This window comes from Lagopus leucura, unplaced genomic scaffold (assembly GCF_019238085.1).
Source record: "Lagopus leucura isolate 7727_CA_CO unplaced genomic scaffold, USGS_WTPT01 Super-Scaffold_73, whole genome shotgun sequence".
NCBI classification, from domain to species: domain Eukaryota; kingdom Metazoa; phylum Chordata; class Aves; order Galliformes; family Phasianidae; genus Lagopus; species Lagopus leucura.
Genome location: NW_024962252.1, coordinates 43212119 through 43229441, shown reverse-complemented (window position 1 = coordinate 43229441; position 17323 = coordinate 43212119). Strand labels below are relative to the sequence as shown.

At 37.1% G+C, this 17323-nt stretch overlaps 1 protein-coding gene across 1 annotated transcript in view; it reads right to left on the bottom strand.

Moving 5' to 3' along the window:
- NKAIN2 (sodium/potassium transporting ATPase interacting 2) overlaps positions 1-17323 on the bottom strand; it is a 502256-nt gene that overhangs the window by 469088 nt on the left and 15845 nt on the right. The gene's annotated exons all lie outside the window — the stretch shown is intronic.

Sequence of the window (17323 nt, the reverse complement as noted above, 5' to 3'; positions counted from 1 at the left end):
AAAATGAATAGAAAAGGGTCAGTCTAAAATTCTCTATCATAAAAAAAACAGGAAAGGATAAGATAAATATCTATCTCCACTATTTCAGAACTCAGGTGTGTGTCAAATTTTGAGGTTTTAGGCTCTACTCTAAGCACAAAATGACTTGATGTTTTTGGCTAAGTCAGCAAGGAACCCAAAGATCATACTATAAACCTCTGTGTCTTGGACTTGCTTCTCTATCTGTGCAGCGCATTATCCTGCCCAAAACTGAAATAAGGGACTGTATGTATATTTGGAACAAGATTTGAAAATTAATTTATATTAGCTTAACATAGTAGTCCATGAATAAAACATCCATCAAGAATGGGAGCAACCATGAATTTCTCATATGTGAAGGCCAGATAGAGCACCTCATCAGTTTAGAGTTGATAACCATCACTAATATGCCTTCAGTGAACCATTTGCAATGAATCTGTATCAGGTAAATGTTTTTACTCTGCACACTGTACAATTGCTAGAATATTCAGAAATAGTAAAAATAGTGTTTCAGTTCCCTTCTTTGGATTTTGTATCCTAATCAAATCACATCATTGTTCATATTCTTAAAGTATGACATGCTAGCAAAACACTCATACAATAGCTGATGTGAATATTCCATACTTCTGGGAACTCAGAAAAAGTCTTTAAGAAAACATCAGGGAAATGCTTTTAGAAGAACAACTGTGATTTGGGATCAAAGATTTCCTTTTAACTTGTAGGTACTGCCACAGAATAGAGAGAATGTATTTTAGTGAAGAATTCAGCTTAATCTTCACACGAAGAAAAGGAGGGGAGGGGAGGGGAGGGGAGATATTCCTTTTTCCCTCACAGCAACTGTCAAGTGATGGGCCATTTGACATTACAGTAATTCCAGTGCTTTGAGGAAGTACAGTATTCTTGCACTTAAACTCCCAGAACTATATTTATTTTGTAATTACCCAGTCACAGTTAGCATACGGCATGTACAACCTTACAACAGCCTTATTAGTGTTGCCATAAGTCTATGTATACCAGTTAATGTAACAATATTCAAATGAACATCCACATTAATTTAAGATCCTGGCCAGTAATATCTGCATGCCAGATGCTGAAAGACCTAAACTGTCAGAAAGTAGTGATGTCTAATGCACAAACACCAGTGTGTTTGTGTATAGTCATACTTGACATTATGTTGCATGTACCACATGCCATTGAGTAACAAAAAGACTGTAACAATTATAGATAATCTGACAACAAAGATTGATAGAAAACTTAGAATTCTAGCCTGGATACCGATGCTTAACAAAAAAAAAATTATCTGTCATTGAGCAGTACTTTCAGTTGTACATCTCTACTTGACAAATACACAGGAGAAGGAGGAATAAAACAGCATTTGTACTAAAAGGCAATTTAACCAGAACTTCTGTTTAAATTGGTGTCTAACATGGGTGTAGTAGGTCATATTACCATGAAAGCAATTTTTTTTTAATACATCATGCATTTTCCAAAGGTCATCTTTATAATGAACTCTCTTTCATATATCTTTATTTGCACAGTACCTCCCACCATTTAGATGCCTATGAAGATAATAGGAGTACACAGGACAGCAAAGATGTCTCTGTGTGTCAGATGTGTTATTTAGGCGTTTCACTCAGTGAAATTGATTGGGATTAGGTCAGCACCTAAAGACCTTTAAAAATTCTGTAGGAAAGTTCTTCTTCCTCAACAGTTATACTCTGCTTAAGAATTCAGGCTACTTCTCCTGTCACCAGCTTAATGTCTCTCAGTGCCTCCAATAGGCTATCGGGACCAACTCTTGGGGTAAACTCCTGAGCTGACACAGACAGCACAAACCAGAGCTTTTCCTTCTTCAGTCAACAGAATTACTTACTAACTCTGATCTGTTATAAGCCCACAGATATGCAGGTACTGAACAAACTATTCATCTTGAAGTGAATCATTTTAGTGTTATAAACAGACTATATGGAGGATCCTGGTCCTCAATTCCAGGTATGCTGGTAACTGGTTGGAAAATAAAACAAAATACTGCTTTACTTGTAAATTGAACACTTACAAGAAGTAAAAAAAGATGACATAAAATGGAACCTTTTAATGCCATTCTCAGAGAATTACTTTTCAAGGCAGAAATACATGAAATACAACACTGCAAGCACAGGAAGTTTATAATAAACACTTAGGGCTGTCTTTATACTTTGGTTTATTATAGTTATTTCAGAAAGCAGTTTAACTGTCAATAAGGTGGTGGCACTTAAATAATAAGATCTATAGACCATCTTGGAGTTACATCCTATGACTAGATTATTTACATGAAGATAAAACAGTGGGCACATTTACACACTCATCAGTTAAAGAATCATACCTGTAGGTAGCCATCACAGCTTGTTTTCCATCAGCATGGGCAGAATCCAAAGTCCAGGGAGCTGAACACAAAGACTTGAGAACAATGACAAGTGTGCACATACCCACAAACAAACCATTTCTCTTATTCATCTTCAAGTGTTTATGCTCTTCATACTAAATTGAACAAGAATTCCTGTGGGCTGCTTCCAAGACACTATGGTCTTTTCAGAAAATTGGCTTTTCACTGTTATCCACCTTAGCAGAGTTGTTTTCCTCTTGAACAGAAAATTATTCCTTTCATGTAAAGATTTTGTGTTTCTTTTTCTCTGGAACACCAAGCCAAAGGAAACACAGACCCAGATTATTTATATAAACTGTAAATATATGAAAAGATAAAGTGATAAAGCCAAACTGAAGTAATTTCAGGATATCAAACAAATCTACTTTATATTCTTTGCACATGCTTTCTTCCACATGATAAATGATGGTTATCACTTGTTCACAGTCCCAAAACGCAAGCTGACACTAAAATAGCCTAGACTGAAATCCTTTCACAATTTTAGAAGCTACTAGTAACTTAAATTAGATTTAGTTGTATTCCAGATAAATTAACCTGCTTTTTCTGTGTATCCTATAGCTGATCCTACAGAGAAGCAACAAAACATCATCCATTCATCCATCCAAGTTTAACAGAAGAACAATATTTTTTTTCTTAATGGATCATCTTCATATATTATCATACACAGAAGGATTATAGATCGCCACAATTAAAACTTGAAATAAAACATAAGAAAAGTCTCACTAAAATTAAAGCACAAGAATTTGATATGTAATTCTCCTGACAGTGACAGACACTTACTAGGAAATTACAAATAAAATCTCCAGAAACTAGTATAAAAATACACTTCATGTTATATATACCCTTTGCAGCTTCTTTCAGAAACAGGTCTCAAATGGGAAATCTAAAACTTAGAAAGCCCCAAACAGTATTTTCACATTCTTTGTTATGAGTTCTAAGCTCAAAAGTATATACACTTATAAGTATTTTAATTGATATATCAGCAACATTATATCAAGAATCTAATATTTCATAACTTATCAGAATTATCATTCTCTTAGACCTTGATTTTAAAGCGTTTTTTTTTTTAATCTTCCCTGCTATCTTTTTCTAGACTTCATCTTTACAGCTATATAATCTTTATGCAAACTTGGTCCATGGAAAAGCCATGCCATTTGAGAAGCAGTTATGGGAATGTGATGGCATCGTAGCATGGTGCTAGTTATGACACACACTTGAGAAGAGATGACTAAGCCACCTGGATTGGTTAGTTCTCCATGCAAGAAACAAACATCTCAGACCTCCCACCTAAGCGACCCAAAAGCGATGCTTTTCAAGGAGACACACCATATCATCCATGTGATGCCTTTCTTTCTTTGTGGTGTGCAAAAACTCACCTCAGGACAAGCCTGCTTCTTTGTGAAGCTATGCTTTTGGGTGACCAAGTCATGAAGAGCTGCTCAAACCAGGAGACAGCATCCGAGCAGCTGGCAAGGCCCTGCTGATCACATGTCATGCACTCCTGTGCCACAGTGCTGCAGGGATGTACTAAGATAAAAGTAAAACATTTTATCAACAAAATATTTTATTGCAAGCAACTTCTGAAGCCCCAAGCTTCACATTAGAAAAATTATCCTTTGTCTTTGACACCAAGATCGGGCCCTTGGCAGCCTGACCTAGTGGATGACAGCTCTGCTGATGGTAGGGGAGTGGAAGTTGATGGTCTTTAAGGTCCCTTTCAAATTAAGCCATTCTACAATTCTATGATTCCAGCAGTACTTCATGGAGAAGCTCTCCACAAACTGAACAGCTTTCTAACAGTACCAGTCACTGGAGTTTGTTGTTCTTCTGTTTGTCTGCTTCTTTCCATCTTATGTTTTTTCCCTGTTATAGTGATTAGGATACAGTTATTAGATGGAGTATATAAATTGGCCTTCCCCTGCTCTTTTTCTCGATCTTGTCACAAAACAAACAGTAAAGTTTTATTATCATATAATAATATACTGTGTAATCCTTTATTCCACTGTCTCTTTGCTCATTTGTACTAAAATGAGCAAATCATAATGTCTGTTCTGATCTGTTGTATGTGAGGACAGAGGACAACAAGCATGCTTCCATTGTCAGCCTACTGGAAGATTTTGCTTTCGTCTTTGAGATTTCCAGAGATAGGAATTGTGCTCCTATCATATACAGGGGTAAAAATCAGACCCAAGAAAAACAAAAATAAAGTTCTGAGACTTCAAGCTAAGAAAATATGAATTTCTACTGAAGAAGTTTGTTCAAGTAACAATCCAGAAAAAATCATTCAGAAGAACAATTTTTCAATAATTTGAAAGGACAAGAACAGAAGATGAGAGCCTAAAAAATAAATGAAAATCAAACATTAGCAGAAAAGAATCAGCAAAGAAAGTAAGAATCATTTAGAGAATATGAGGAACTGAAAATCTTTGCAGTTAATTTACCAGAAGCAAATTCTACAAAGCTAAAGGATTCCAGGAAAAGCAACAACAAATAAAGCAACCAAACAGAAAAGGGCAGATTAGCAAGTACTGTTCAGACTGTTTCAACATCTTAGTTTAGTAAACCAGAGTAGAACAGCTATTTTTATGGAAATGTATAGGCCAGCCCAAAGGTTATAAGCGTATTAATAAAGAGATCACCATCTTTCTATGGAAGTCATCTGATCCCTGTTGAAGTTTCCATTCTAATTGAAACAGTAAACAAATCTGCAAAACGTGGATGCCCAGGAGGATATGATGCTTTCCCAGGACTGTGCGGTAATCAGATTTTTGAAATCATTGGAACCCACAGGGCTACAGATTTTAACAAAAGTATTGTTGGCCTCAGTCATTCACAGACAACTTTGCATTAATATTAAAAGGGCAGTATAGGACAGGATTTTGTGGTTGTTTTTTTGTTGTTGTTGTTGTTGTTGCTTTTTTTTCCCCAGCGTGTCTGTTTGTCTCACAGATAAAGATTTTAGGAATTCAAAACACCTATAATTAAAAATGAAAAAAAAAAAAAAAAAAAAAAAAAAAGAATAGAAAGAGAAAAAGAAGAAAGAGGATAAGAAGCAAAAGGCTGTGGAAGTAAATCTTTCATGAAACAGAAAGCTTAGGCTTCATGTAATGCTAATACAGCTGTACATAAATGTTCTGCACAATTTTGATTGCCCTCTATTTTTCTAGATAAGAAACCAGTCCACTAGGAATAATCTGATTGGGCTAGTCAGGAGAGACAAAGAGGGCACAAGCATCCATTCTTTTAGCACAAAATCGAACTGTTGAGGTGAAAATACTCCAGTATCAACTTTAAAAGAAAAATATTACAGCCTGGTTGATAAACAGAAGAGTAAGGGTGGGTGGGGAGGAGAATATATATATCATGAGCTGATCAAATTGCTTGGGCTGGGGCCTGATATAGGTGACCTGGCACTGAGGTGTCACTATCCAGTCATATCAGAAATCAAAACAATGAAAGTACACAATGCATCTATGTCAAAGTTTATTCTGGCTTGCATTTTATATTGGAGCTTCCCAACTACATATATGACTGCAGATACGTATGTATTTTCTATGCATTTATACTCCTATATGCATGCATTTCTCTGTTGCTTACACTTTTTCATTACACAGGATAGTCAGTTTCATCTGAAACTCCTAGATACAAATGCTTCTATGCATTCCTCTCAAAACCATCTGAAAGAGTTCAGATTCTCTTTATATCACTGATATTATAAACATTTTCAAAAACCTACTGGCAATATGCATGCTCCATCTGCACTATGGTCCATCTGCACTCACAGAAACACCCTTCTCCTGATGCTAATTATGAGCACTTTCAATAGTGCTGATGACCTCATTATGTTTCTTAATTATGAACATTCTGGAGGCAGGCAAAGAAATCTGAAAAATAAGTTACATACAGAAAAATTACATTAATGGGATACTCAGCTTACACACATAGCAAAGCTAGGTGATAAAATACAGCACCTTGTTCTTTACTTACTATTATATGCTTTTACTTAATTTCATTACTATCCTTCTAGAGGGTGTGTGGAGTGCTTCAGATAAATAATGGCCAATGCAGGTCAGCAGAAAACAGTATGCCAGACCACTGGTGTGTCATTGCACACAATCATAGTTTGGGAAAAACACAGGTTTCCACAAAGCTGTGGGACCCACTGAGATCCTGAGAGTCTGGAAGCAAAGAAACTTACAATTCTCACATCATCAAAGCATGTTGACTGGTACTATCTCATTTATGTGAAAAGTGTAGGTTCCTGCTCGATTTTGCCTCCATGAATGAATTTCTGAAGGATGTAAGAATTGATGCTGTGCTTAGAAATGAACAAAAGTGGTGAGGTAGGCAAATCAATATCCTACCAAGGACATCTCACATCTTTTCCTCCACATTTTTATTACTAGCATTTCTTCAGGATTAATGACTTCTGTGAGGTAGGAACTGGTCATAACCACATTCTGCTTAGCCCAATTTCAAAGTATTAAGTATTATAGTGTTACTTTGGCAATGGAGTCTTAAACAGATTAGTGCAACAGCTTTTATAAGGGGAAGTAAATTTGATAGTCACATTCTTGTACTGTGTAAAATCCAAGCCCAGGACTTGGTATAATGCAAAGGCAAAATACAGTAGTACACAAGCCAAGGTATATATGGAAGATAACAGAAGGGTACAGAGAGTCAAGACACTTTGGGGAAAGATTCAGATATAACTGTGGTCAGAAACAGCCCACAGCCTTAGCCTACCTGATGGTAAACCAGCAACACACTTAATGGGTTTATGGTGAGATATGAAAGAGGCTGACTTAAATTAAAATCACCCCAGTGAAATAATTCCTGCATTGTGCAAGGATCTGCAAGAGCTCATGCCATTTGCTAGAGGAGGTGGGGCGAGAGCAGAAACCCATTTGCAGCAGTGCAGACCTATCAGAGGTCAGCACACAGTGGCCAGCGCTTACACTGTAATACCTTATTTCCTGAGCAGCAGGCTGACAGCTAGATAAAGCATACACCTTTCTAGGTCACTTGGCTGAAGTTTGTTGGACGATAAATCTGAAAGTCTCTATTGAGAAAAGCTGACAGCCTAATAACAGTATTTCTCCATCTACTGATTCACTGATATATTTTTTTTTTTTTTACAGGCTCACTGTATGATTTACCTTCTTTATTCTACACATCTAATGAATGCACAGAGCAACATAAGGAAATTGCAAAACATTTACCTAATGATCAGTCAGGACACACTGAAATGAATGTAAGTAAGAAAAATAAAATCTAGCAAAGGGTCTCTATGCCCCCTACTCTGGACGATGCTCCAGAGGCGCAAAGACAGATGCACAAAAGCTGTGGTATCAATGTTCAGCTGCAGCTCCCTGCAGAGACTGTGCTCACTACACTTTCAGGTCAAAAAAAGCCATGTTCTGCTCTGTGGTCCTCCCACCCTTAGGAGCAATAGCAGTCAGGCCCAATTTAGCTCTGAGCACTTTTGTTCAACAGTAAAAATCAGGTACTTTAAACACAGATGTATGACAGCTGACAGCAGCAAAGCTGCAGAAAATGCAAGTTACCATAAAAGTACAGCCAATTCCTTGCTAGATTTTCACATATTGCCATTAATATTCAGTGCAATTTATGAGAAATAGTACTTGAAGAGTAGGAAAATAGATCCTCAAAGGAATGGTAATCCCCCGGGCTAGAAACTCAGCCAGTTACAATCCATGAGCTCCAAGATTTGATCCCTTATCAAATCTGTCTGTCTAAAAAGTACCTATCTTTTAGATAGAAACTCATCAACAGACTTGTTCTTTGAATGCTTTCTGATTGTTACCCTAAGGCTCATTCTATGCTCAATTCTGTATTTTTAACTTCTTAATTCAATACATCCTGTGCCACCCATTGCTTTCTTTTTTATCGCTGCTGAAAGAGAAAAAAGCTTGAATTAGTCATAGGCCTTCAGTTAAGAGTAAATTTCTACCCTTTTTTATCATAACTGACTCTTGATGAAAACTACAAAGATGTAGTTCTCAACTTACTTCCTAAGCTACAAAATGGTTTTTAACTTCTATAAACAACAGACCCATAATCAGAACTTGTGAACTCCACTAGAACAAACTTCTGGAGTTGCAAATTATCATTATACACTCTTATTGCAGTATAATACTACTTTCATTTCCAATGCACAGAATATCTTTGAATAAATTGCATAGATTATATCCAGAACATTGTTGCTTTTCCTACTACTGTGATATGGGAATGGGAAAATCACTTTATGGCTAGTATTTTTACAGGGAAACAAAGCTATTTCATGCATCCTATCCAAAGAAAAATTTGTTTTAAATTCCAGAAACGTTTTATCAAATAGTTAAAGTATGGCAAATATACTTTGTTTTAAACATCTGAGCAGATCTGTGGCGACAAACCTCAGTGAAATTACCTCCTAATGTATTTCAGCTTATTAATTTAAAATTGAGCGGTGGCCACTACTGTACATGGGGTCCCCATCCTTCTAAAATCATTTCCTAACATCTATGAGTGTACATAGGTACAGAGGTACTGGAAAGCCAAAGAAATAAGGACTTTAAAATTTTTAATTTTAGAATATGCAGAATGTATTACAGTGTATCAGTTGATACCATAATAACTTGCTTGTGTCCTTGAAACCTTTGCAATCCCCAGCTGCTCTCAGTTACAAGCAAAGCATGCCTGCTAATCACATCCACCTGCACCAGGCACTGTACCTACTCTGTTCCCACCTCCCTTTCCTGCCATGCTAGGGGCCCTTACTCTGCTCTCTGTTTCCCCCTGCAACTTGTTTGCTCCTCCTCCCCTCTTTCCTTTCCTTCCTACCTGAGTAGTCCTTCAAAGGCTGAATGATATTTAATTATGCTGGGAACACTGAGAGGGAGAGCACTGCCCTGAGGGGCTGACAGAAAACCATCATCACACTTAATGCCAGGCCTTGTTTTATTCAGCTGTTAAACTTAGCAATTAATTATACAGTAAATAAAGACCATTTCCACAGGGAGTTGAAGTGCGGTTCTGACGATCTTTCTGGCAACTATACATCCTAGATCTGGGACAATCACATTACGACAAACTCTGTGATTAATGAATTCATGGCATTCAGATACCATGACAGCTGCAGTACTGCCTGTGGCCATCACTCTGTAATTCTGTAGCTGCTTAAACCCCTACCTCCTTGTGGGAACAGTGTCTAGAGATGTTGTGCTTGTTCATGAAATTTTTGGCTCAGGATCTTCTTTGCCTAGAGCCCAAACCAATCATTTCAACAGTGACACTTGAGTACTGCCACGTGGCTACCATGCTGACATGTTAGTGTCACATGGGAGGTCAGGGCTGTTCTGAAGGCTGCTGTGGTGCACCCCTAAGGACCACGTAACTGCTTCATCATCCAACCTTAATGCTGTCTGTATCAGTGAAGAGCCAGAGACACAGGGACCCCACAGAATACATCTCACCATCACCCCCCACTGCAGATATGTCCAATGTGATGTCCCTCAACCTCAGCAGCATTACAGCGTGTCCTCTCTGAGATTCAGAGAGCTGCAGAAAGGAGGACAAAGACTTGCTATGTCTGTCATCCCAGTACATTCAAAAAGTTTATTGGTCTGACTGCCAGTATTTTACAAATCCAGTGTTCTTCCTGTTTTTCTTAATGCAACACGTTTTGTTTTGTTTTTCATCAATGAGGGATAAAACAAACCATCTTCTCTGATAAGGTATATGATAAAATACACGGAGGTATTTTCATTTTTAGAAGGAATGAAGCATTCTTCCAGAAGTTGTTATCCAAGCCAATATATTGAAAATTACATCATGATTTTATTAATCACACTTCCAGGATAATCAGCAGAGGAACTACCAAAATACATTACCAGCTTTTTCCAATTTTGCATTTGATTTATTTGGAAAGTGGCAAAGGAATCTTAATTTTGAAATGTAGGACTGGAAGATTGCCTAACCGCTTGTAAAACTAGATGAAAACAAATGCCAGCAACTAGATTTTTGTCCACATGTTAATCATGCTACTCAAAGTTTCATAGCTTAAGTTCACATGCATGCTTTGTATTTCAAAGAACCATGCTATACATCAAATAGAATCACATGCCAGAGACTATAATGACACATCAGAGATGATGCTTCCTGCCTCCTTATCATCATTTATCTCAATGATCAAGTTTTTTTTCATTTCTTAAAACATTTTCACGTTAAATATCATGCAGCTAGCATTTTCTATTCTAAGAGTATTGACTCATGACGAAAGGTTGGTCATCTGATGTGGTTTCTGCTCCACTAGCCGTGTCTTTCTTACATCCATTGGCTGACTAACTAGAGAGGACATCAAATCTTACTAGCAACAGTACCAGGACCCTTACTCACCAGATAGTTACACATTGATGGTCAGGATCTGCATCAAGCATGTCTCTGACATGTATGAACAATATCCAGAACAGGCTGACAGATGAGAGCAGTAAATGTCTCACCAACTCACTTGAATCCACTTGTATGTTGTCGTTTCATATTTTTCCTGTGTTTTTTTTTACTGACTTACAGTCATGCCAAACAATACCATACAAAGGAAAAATGAGCCTGATTCCCACAAAGCAGATCAAAGAAGTAGGAAGGAAACAGGATGCAAGATGAAAAATGAAGGATGGGTGAAAAAGAAAGATGGAGGCCCAAGAAGAATGGGAAGGATCATAGTAGGAGAGAATGCAAAAAGTAGGAACTGTTAGACAAGTATTTTGAGGTTTCTGAAATAGGGATGAGATTATGTGGTACAGAAAGAGTAAATTGCTTCTCATTTCTTACACAGGAATGGAGCACTTTGCCTCTATATTTTAAGAGGGCCCATTTAGGAAAGTAACTGAATAAAGAGTAGGTGGGTTGCAAAGATACAGCAGATGGGATGCGGACAAACCTGGCACAGTGGTGGGAAGGGGAAAATGACACCCTGTGCAGTACAGAGATGAAGGAGGGAGATGTATGGAGCAATACAAGGCAGTATCCATGGTCTAGATGCTGTAGGTCTCCTGATACTACAAGAGACACTGGCATTGAGATCCAAAACCTTCCAGAGTGCTAGCAATACATAAAACACCATTCCAGTTCCTGGAAATGCTGAAATCTGAGGAAATGGAAATCATAATGAATAAGAAAGCCTGCTCAGGAGGTGGAAGCTTTTCTCTCCATTCCAAAGTTTCAACTAGATCCTGTGTTCATAACAAATATTATAGGGTCAGTAGCAGCAGATAATATGACAGCCAGAAGATTGAACATAGCATGTAATTGATGGTAAGATCATACTACTTTGAGTAAGATATGTGGAGATGAAATATCTTGACAAAAGGTTTCCCAACTGCTTGCTGAGAGCAGATAGTGGTAAAGACTCTAGAATCAAGTTCCAGGTTCTTGAGCAAGCATCTTTCAGCCTTGGAAGGGCACCTCTGCATGAAGCACAATCAAAGGGGCAGTACACCTTTCACATCTCAGTGCTGTTCTGCTCTGAGCAGACAGCTATTAAAACCATCCTCAAAGCATGCTGCAGACACTAGACTCTAATAATGACTGACACAAAGGAGGACAAGCAAACTACAACAGCTATCAGTGACACTGCAAACTGATCTAGCAGCCAACAGGGTTAAAAATGGAGAAATTTACTGTGTTTTCATTGTTTGTGCATTTGAGTGTATACGTCTAGCAAGTGCTTTATTAATAGAAAAAAAAATCAAAAATTTTGATTAAAATACTTGGAGAAAAATGTCAAAAGGCAGTCTCTGCAGATTTGATCTTCTAGCCTTATGAAAAAACATTCAGGAATGCATTAGGATATATTCTTCAATCACACAATCACACAGCTCCCTTAACACAAATTTAAAAAGTGATAAAATTTAAAGATAGGTGAAAAAAAAAAACCATGTTAAGAAAAACTAAGAGCAGAAAATCAGACATAATTCAGACAGAATTCAAGACTACTGCTTCAGAACTGTTAATCTTGTATCCTAATGTATCAAAAGCTGTGGCTACTTCTAGAAGTCAGAATTTTGTCATAGAAATAAAAAAAGCCAATAACAAAGAATCTTGGCATCTTTAGAGGAAATGAACTGAAACAGCAGAACCCCACTTTAGATTGTACAGCAATCCATCAACACTCGAGTCCTCAACAACACTTACACAGTAGAGAAGCAAGGATGTGCACAGACAGCATAAGGAGCTACAAAAAAATTAAAAGGACATCTAACCTCAACACTTGTCCAGGGTGTAAATCTCTGTAGAGGCTGGGCCAAGAATCCTACTTCTTTCAGCAATAAAGCATAATTTATATGTAAATTTTTACTGAATTCAATTCCTATTTAAAAAGCAAATATTTTAAGAATAGTATATAATCATTTGGTAAGAATATCTAAGTAGTATTTAAAATATAATGGCAATTGAAAAGAATATAGTATTAAACAGTTATAACTATTACAGTATGTGCTAAATTTTCTTATGCAAAGTCAAAGAAGAAAAGAAAAACTGAAAATGTTTGAAGTTAAACATACATGTCATTAGGTGAAGGAAAATAAAGTAAGAGTATACAAATGTAAAAAGTGTCGGAGTGTTTGTGAACAGCAGAAAACTCAAATTTTCCTGACAGACCGTAATGGATTACACTCCAGAAGTCAGTAGAAACATTACATATACAGTAGTAAAACAAAGCCACTTTGTTAGTAATAACAAAAGATCCTTCAACAGAATTCCAAAATGAACAGGTACAGAGATCTGTTCACTGGAGGGTCACTACTTAAAACCCACATCACCATCTCAACTCAATTTTTAATAACAAACTTCTATCTCAGCACTCATACTCACTGGCAGCAGAATATGTTCCTTCATTTACTTTTTTTCCAAATGTTTAAAAGCAGAGCTTTAATATGTTATTGTTTGCCATAAACCTTTCATATTCTATTCTGCAAAAGAGACAACATAAATGGCAAAGTAACCAGATACTCTTGCTTTCCTTCCAGTTCTTGAAGGAACTTTTAGGACTGAGGAGGTGATTCCCTACAGCCAGCTAAGGAAACCATGCCAATGACAATTTCCAGTATGCATTCCTCTGAGATACCAGAAAGTTTGTAGCCACTGACAAATTACTTAAATTTGCAGCCTATCTTAACAGCCCTGTCAGCTTTGACAGATAACAATCTATGTTAGCTGATATTTTTGTATGGAGAACACAGCTGTAGTATTACTTCAGACTTGCCATACCACTGAATTAAGAAGTATGTCCCCAGACATCAACAATATTTCATATTCTTTTTCATCATTAGACCAAATGATAACCACAATCTACATTTTTTGTCATAATATCAAATGCAGTTATTCACAAAGTCAGTGTAAACTGAGTTTAACTGGTACTCGATAAACAGAGGGAAAACATGCTTTACATACAACAAAAAGAATTTCTTATTGGTTCCCCAAAGAGACAAAAATGTATATACAAGTAAATAATCATATTAGGATAATTGTAAAGATTTTAAAATAGCATTTGATATCATGCATATAACTGCCCATCTGTTCTATAGAATACATTTGACATAACATTTAATCACCTCTTATAGAAAAGGAAGTCAGATTTTTTTTTTTTAACTTTATTTTATGAGATTTTATGGGAAAAACAAGAAAAAATACATAAGTAGTCAGGAAACTGATTTTTACCTTTCTGACAATATTTACAACTGCAATTTCAGGTGAGAAAAAAAAAGTGAAAGCTAGAAGGCATTATGTTTAGAAGTAACCAAATCTGAAAAAGATCCATGATAGAACTTCATATTGCCCCAGAAAAGGAGCATTTTAACCTTTACAAACATCACACTTCATCAACTGATGAATGTTTATGTATATAATAAATTATATAGTTATAATAGCGTCCAGTTTTGCAGCCCCCAATGCAAGAAGGAAATACAGCTGTTTGAGCAGAACCAGAGGAGGGCCACAGAGATGATCAGAGAGCTGGAACACATCCCCTGTGACGACAGACTGAGAGAGCTAGAGCTCTTTAGACTGGAGAAGAGGAAGCTCTGGGGGAGGACCTTATAGAGACCTTCCAGTACCTGAAGGGGGCCTACAGGAAACCTGAGGAGGGACTTTTTATAAGGACTTTTTATAAGGGAATGTAGCAGAAGGACAAGGGGAAATGCTTTAAACTGTAAGAGAGATACTAGGAAGAAATTTTTTACTGTGAGAGTGGTGAGACACTGGAACAGGTTTTCCAGAGAGGCTGTAAATGCCCCCTCCCTGGAAGCATTCAAGACCAGGCTGGATGGGGCTGTGAGCAAGATGGTGAAGGAGGTATCCTGCCTATAGCAGGGGGGTGGAACTAGATGGTCTTAAAGTTCCCTTCCAACCCAAACCATTCTGTGACTCTACGATTCTAAATATAAATAAGACAGAAAAAAAGGAAAGACAACATTAGATAAAGTACAGCAAGCAGAACATTTCCAATGAATCATATTTTTTACTGCTGAAAAACTGAAGCAAGACAGCAAAGCCACTACATTAATGTTTTTGCCAGTGACAAAAAACACATAATTGTGGCTACTAATAATTTCCCTGAATCACTTGGCAGATACACAGGTTACATGGACAATTACAAGAGTTCCCATAAGTTAAGACTTTCAACATTTTACATTTAAATTTTAACAGATCTAAGTGACTGAAAACAGGGTCAGCTTTCAAAACCTTAGTCTTAATTCCATGAACTGAGAACTGGTCCACTGAAAACACACTTACCTGAACTGAAAAGTGCTGAAAACACAAAAAAAGTAAATGACTTTCAGAAACCTAGAAAGAAAATCATCCATCTAACTGTACGAGAACTGTATTTATGAAGACCGTAGATCATAAAGAAATAGATTATACTGTGAGGATTTTTGTTGTTGTTGTTGTTTGGTGCTTTTTTCCTAGTCTGGCAGATGGCAGTAAGCTCATAGCAACACTAATCAGATGGATATGCAATAAATAAACCAAAACATCCTCTTTTTTTCCCATAGATTCAAACGATGACACAGCCAAAGAAAAGAACAGATGAGAAAAAGAGCTCAGTTCCGCCCACGGGATGCCAGGGATGTAAAACACAGGCCAATGATGTGCAGAAATTCCATTCTGTGCTAAACATGATTCAGGGAGATTGAAAAGAGCATGTTGGAAAGATGACCAAAAAAATTCCAATTCAAACAGAGTATCTTCAGTGGCTCTGGAAATTGCTTGAAGGAGCAGTTCAGAGAAATAAAAAAGGCATACAGAGAAATTAAAAAGATATACTCAAAGGTGAAAGACTGCAATTTGGTGTGTAGTGCCAGTGTTCTGCTCACAGCTCTCGGTCAGTAATCCTGCTTCTGAGGGGCTTGGCCTCAGGCTGCCCAGGGCACTGAATTGGAAGAGGATTGGAGATGAGAGAATGAGCAAGAAAGAACAATGTTATGAGCATTTTCATACAGCCCAGATTCAGTTTCATCTAGTCTTACTAGTAGGCACAGAGAACTCCAAGTATGCTCAGTTTTTCTTATTGTTGAGACTGGCTTTAAATCAGAATTTGACCACTAAATAGTAGGAGAAAGAAAGCTTTAAACAAATCACTTCGCAAGGCTTTTTTAGATAACTGCTAAAGATGATAGAAACAACATTTTAGAGTGCAAGCAAAAGAAATAAAAGTTACATTTGATCATTCCTGCTTCTTCTGAAAAAGCAAAAAGTACTGTATTAAAGTAGCATTCAGAAGGAATTTTCTTGAGAGCTTTCTTAATGCTTTTAGTAAACATTTTTTCACAAATAAATATTGTTTCATAAAAAGGCATTTATCTTGGGGTCTGGATCAAGTTTTTTGGTAACAGCAATAAGTCAAAATTCAGTTACCTAGACCTTTATCAAACTTTGAACTTGATCACTAAATAAGAAATTAAAATCAATTCTGGAATGGAAAATGTCAAGGTTTAAAGCTTCATGTCTGATACCATGACTCTGGACAAGTCACAGAGGTTACTTTTACTTGACTCAGTACCATATAAAACAAATTCCAAACAAATAACAGAAAAGGCATAGGTGGTCCAAGGATTTAAGCACGGGTACATTTCTGTATATAACTCCTTCTTTTCACATATAGGGACTTTGGGTCTTTTCTTCCTTTCTTTCTCCCATTCTTGACTCAGCCTGAAAAAGAAGCAGACAGATGTTCCCGCTGATCCTCTCATGTCCTCTAGGAAAGGCAGAGAAACGAAAATTTCAACTCCCAACTACTAAAGACGGCAACATACAAATGTTCATTCTTCTGTGCACAATCCAACAAGTCGCCTGTTATGCGACTTTCTATGCGTAGGAGGCACTACAGCTACCACCACTCCTCCCTAGACGTGCTGCAACAGAAAGGACAGAACCTCCCATAGTACCAAAGGAGCACTCTTTGTGCCTGACTCCAGCACAGGCTGTAAATGCAGATCCTAGCCCTACACGTGCGCTGAAGGTAGGCATAGGGTGTACATCTAAACCCAGACTCTCACTCCACTTCAGTCTACCCTATTCATCTCATTCTTTGCAGAGAAACCCATAAATTCTTCTGTTAGGACCTGAGGCAGGTCTGCAAGACCTATTTAAGTAGCTTCACTACATTTACTGCTTTTCAGTATACCAAGTAGCTGAAGCATAAAAAGAATGCTGCCTTCAGGCCTCATTAGAAGTTAAGACAAGCTGGAAAAATATAGATGAGCATACTAAGGGAAAATCATTTAGCTCAGTAAGCTACTAAACATATCAATATCATACCCAGCTTCAGAGGATTTTAGTAAATACTTAAATATTGAGCATAGTTTTTGTGTGATAATTGGTGAA